The sequence below is a fragment of the Marmota flaviventris genome, chromosome 16 (genome assembly GCF_047511675.1).
Source record: "Marmota flaviventris isolate mMarFla1 chromosome 16, mMarFla1.hap1, whole genome shotgun sequence".
Classification (NCBI taxonomy): domain Eukaryota; kingdom Metazoa; phylum Chordata; class Mammalia; order Rodentia; family Sciuridae; genus Marmota; species Marmota flaviventris.
In genome coordinates, this window is record NC_092513.1 from 25472571 (window position 1) to 25477319 (window position 4749).

At 49.4% G+C, this 4749-nt stretch overlaps 1 non-coding gene across 1 annotated transcript; it reads right to left on the minus strand.

Moving 5' to 3' along the window:
- Positions 1-3303: 3303 nt before the first annotated feature.
- LOC114103404 (U6 spliceosomal RNA) lies at positions 3304-3411 on the minus strand. The gene has a single exon (XR_003584665.1). It is a non-coding gene; the product is annotated as a U6 spliceosomal RNA (small nuclear RNA).
- Between the last annotated feature and the right edge of the window lie 1338 nt (positions 3412-4749).

Below are 4749 nucleotides of genomic sequence, written 5' to 3' on the forward strand. Positions count from 1 at the left end.
TTCTTCTTCAATAATCTACACAGAAGCATGACGAAGCAAAGTGGGCATCAGAAGCAGAGCTGTGTGTGGAGTCCAGAAGTTCCCCAAGAGGCCACCTGCCACCAAAAACTGTCCAATCATCCAGCACATCACCAGAACCTCCAAGGGAGTGAGTGCCTCTGTTACAACTCCAAGATGACTCTTCAACACTTATCTTTAGAATGGCTCAATGACAGAAGAGAAAAATAAAAACTATCACAAAATGCTGTGGTCTGAATATGTGACTTGGGCAGCACGTGTTAGAGACGGAGTCCTCAGGGCCACATGCTGGGAGGTGGGGCCCAGGGAGAGGTGACAGACCACGAGGGTCGGGGGTGTGGGTTCATGCTCTTATCTCAGGGGTGCGTTATCTCAGGAACTGTCACCTGCGATGAAGTCACACCGTCTTATATTCAGACCTGATTGGGAAACACTCCTTCATGTCTGGCATGTGACTTGCACCGTGCTGGGTGAGATTCAGACGAGAAGGGAGCAGTGTCTGCCGGGATGTGGTACCTGTGTGACGAGGGGCCAGGAAAGAGGCCACCGCAGTTCACCTGTGCACTCTTTTGATCACGTGGGCGTGGGAGGCTTCCTGCCCAGTGTTCAGGACATTTGACAAACAAAATAGATGATGAGGCCTGCACTGTGGCTGGGCACCCTAGTCGGGCAGACAGACCACATAGACGGACCTCATCAATGAGTAATTTACAGAGTCTGCTAGAAGCTGGTAAAGACCCCAAGAAAAGAGCCTGGTTCTGGTGGGACCAGAGGCAGAGTGGAGGGTGGAGAATGGATTTTATTTTTTGTTGTTTTTTAGTTGTACATGAACACGATATCTTTATTTATTTATTTCTATGTGGTGCTGAGGATCGATCCCAGGGCCTCACTCATGCTAGGCAAGTGCTCTACCGCTGAGTCCCAGCCCCAGCCCGGAGAATGGATTTTTAGGAGCAGTGGTCACGTGAGGCCTCACTGACAAGTCACCTTCCAATTAATCTCCTTGGAGTTAGATCCGCATCCGGAGGTCTGATTCTGGGGTAAACCAAACTAAGAATGGCTAATACACTTTATTTGTAAATAAAAATGGACCCAGGTATAACCTTTAGGGGACGGCTGTGTTTGAGATGCTGTGGGCCATCCAAGGGTGACCTCTGGGACCTCAGTAACAAGAGTCAGTTAGGGATGGAAGGGCAGACTCGGGGGTGTCATGGTACCCAGGGAAAGTGTGCAGCGCAGGAAAGTGTGGACGCAGGATGGAGCACAATTAAGGCCAGGGGGACAGTGGTGAGTGGTACAGAGGGCAGGGGCCGGGGAGGGATCAGAGAGGCAGGAAGAGAGAGGAGGGAGAGGTAGGAGCCTCCTGCCCTCCAGGGGCTGAGGAAGGTGTGGTCACATGTCTCCAGTGGAAACAGTCACTGTAGAGGCAGATGGCAGTAGACTGGTCAGTGACTGGGCAGAGGCTGGGCAGTGAGGAAGAGTCAGCAGCAGAGAGGAGCCTTTGGGGAACTTGGCTGTGACCCTGGGGACAGGGTGGATCAGAGAGAGAGATTACTGTCTGTTCCTCTACTTAAAGGAAACAGCCACCATGGACAAATGGGGGGTGTGCAGTGTTCAGAAGGGAGAGTGAAGGGCGGTGGGGGAAGTTTTTAAGGAAAAAGATGTGGAACAATTGGAGGTGGAGGTGGAGGTGGAGGTGGAGGTGGCTGGCCAAAGGGAGACAGGAAGAAAGGAAGTAAGGACGGGCTGCACACTGTATTTCTCCAGCACATCAGTGACGTCAGGGGACGGGACCCTTATTTATTCAGGTGAACAAGGCTAGATTGGGCACCATGAGCTGGTGAGAGGAGAAGAGCTGATTTCTGGAGAGTGTGAGGGCGAGGAGGGTCTCCCCAGAGCCAGCTGTCCTCGTAGATGACGATGTTGATCCCCACCTTAAACAAGCAGCGAATTCAGATTGGAAATTCAGCTGACGATTCATTTTATGAAACACTTCATGGCCGGTAGGGGAGAACCTCTGTAGGTCTCAAATATTTCATTCAGGAAACTCCAAAATGGTTTTGATGTTGTCGACAGAGCACCATCAGAGCTACTGCCTCTGTTGACAGAAGCAGAAGCGGCAGGACCTGGTGGCTCCGGGTTGGTCGCGAGCAGCACATGAACTCCTAATCACCATAATGACGGACAGCACCTCTGAAGCATCTCTCATTCTGAAATTGTCAGCAGCTGCCAATTGGCAGGCGCGCCCCAGTTACTCAGCCGAGAGCCCCTCGGTGCAGCCCTGGAAGCAGAGCTCACTGCTCGTTTGTATCTATCTTCCTTGCAGTCGCTGCTTCATGGCATTGTCACCCCTGGTCACATGGCCGTTCTCCCCCACTAGCTGCAATCGCTCTGAGTGGAGAAGCAGGAGGCGGGTTGGGGAGTCGCCCTCCCAGTATCACCCTTGCCCCCCACTGGCTGGGAGGGACATTCCCGAGCACTCCTCTCCCTGAGCCTTCCAGATCAGAAGTTCTAGTCCCCCCATCCCACCGCCAACCGAAAGCCCATGTCCATCCATCTGTTGATGGACCTTCGGGCTGCCCTCCTGTTCTTTTTAAAGAAAGGTGTTTCTGGATAAGCCGTGTGGGATCTGGGGAGCCAAGAGCAAGAACATGCGTCAGATCTCCAAGTGGCTGGGTCTCTTGGGAGCCTCCCAGCGCAGGAGCGATGGAGACAGCTACAGGAAGCAGGGGCATCGGGAGCATCTGGGGGCTGCAGGATGTAAGAGGAGAAGGGGGAGAGGGAGGGCTGGGAGGCAGGGGCGAGTGGAGAGGGCGCAGAGCAGGCAGGGAGGGGGGTGGCTCTCAGCTGCTGTGGCTGCAGGGGGGAGGGGACAGATGCAACTGCTACCATCTTGCTTTTAGAAAAAGGAAAGGTAGGAGGGGAGAGCTTGAAAGAAGGAGAAGCAAGATGGAGAAGGTGAGAACATGTGCTGGGGGTGGGAAGCACGGAGGCCTCTCAGCCTCCAGGGGAGGTAGGTTCTCCTGAGGGCTTTCTGTTTTAAAAATGGGTATGTAATATGCTTTAGGAGGTTTTCTTTGTAACATACACAATAGCACGAATCTATCTTAAGTCCTGTTCTCTGGAGGACTAAACTTGAAACCTCTAGAAAAATCTGTTTCATGGCATGCCACGCCAGTGAGGGTTTGCTGCAGCTTCAGCAGCCCAAGAAAATGTTTAAAGCTCTGGATCATCATGGAGAGAAGTAGTTGAAGGGCATGGACTGTGTCTTCCTCTTCTTCTTCTTTTAATATGGAGTGCTTCACAAATCTGCACACCATCCTTGCCCAGGGGCCATATTAATGAATCTTTTCTCTATCCTTCTAATTTTAGTATAAGTGCTGCTGAGAGAACATGGACTATGTTTACTATTTTGTTTGTAGTGTTGGTGACGCTTGGCTAAGGCACATGTGTTAGGTTGCAGGTGATTTTTTTTTTTTTTTTTCTTGTTTGTGCTGGGAATCAAACCCTGGGCCTCAAGCATGCTAGGCAAGTGCTCTTCCACTGCACTGAGCTTTACCCCCAGCCTTGAAGGGCTGTGTGTGCACTGGGGATGGGCTTCTTGAAGTCCCCTGAATCTGGCTGGGTGGCCCTGCTAATTCTGCCCACATTTATGGCTGGTTTTGTCTAAGAGCTCACATAAAGTAGATATAAAGTAGATATCAGAGCATAGTTTGCTCTGTGTTACCCCCCAAAAGATCTTTCATAACTTGTTTGTATTAAATATTTCACTCTAAAAATTACCATCAACTTAAGGAATAAGTATGTGTAAGTGGAGAGAGGAGACAGCAACTCTGTCAGTACCCTTGGCTGGAAGTTTGGCGTGGTGTGGTGCATTCCAAATTGAATTCTATGATTCAATTAATATGCATAAATTCAATTAAAATGATCACTACTTGATAAGAGGAAATCAGATACATTTAAATAACACAGAAATCTATTTACTATCAGATATTAATCTGGACAAATGATGTGTAAAAAAACAGAAGATAAAATGGTACTAGAGAATCAGAAGACGATGCTTCATTCATTTAAGTAGAAATTTTTCAATGCCAAGGGGTACCAACAGGTACCAGTGGGCTGGGCATGGTTTGAGTTAAAGTAGAAGTTACCAATTCTTAACCTCATGTTATTAATTTGGAGATACACAGATAAAGCTATAAAAAAAAATCATCAAACAAGATGTCATCAGGAATAAGATTTCCGTAGAGACCATAAGTGCCCAGAGAAGGAGTAGTCTCCCTGTGTGGAGGGCTCTGGGAGTCTGGGCTGGAGCGAGCATGAGGTTGCCTAACTCCTATGTGTCTAAGGCCAGGCAGATTGCATCTGCTTCTCACCCTATGGGAAGGATTAGAAGTCTTAACAATCATTCATTCAACAAAAAATTTCTTAAACACCTACTCAGTGGCAAGCTCTGTGCAAGGTACTGAAGATAACAAAGGTGAGCAAATCACCCAGATTGTTCATGTGGTGATCAGAGGCAGGTGGGGTAACCAAGGGCAGTGCAGCATGGCAGTCTGGGCTGGTAGATGCAGCTGCATGGTGCCTGGCCACAACCCACTGGGGCTGTCTTTCCTAACTGGTGACAGGGATCCAACTGATGTGTTCTCTGTGTCTCAGCATCTTTCTTTTTTTTTGGGGGGGGGGGTACCAGGGGTTGAATTCAGAATCACTCAACCACTGAACCACATC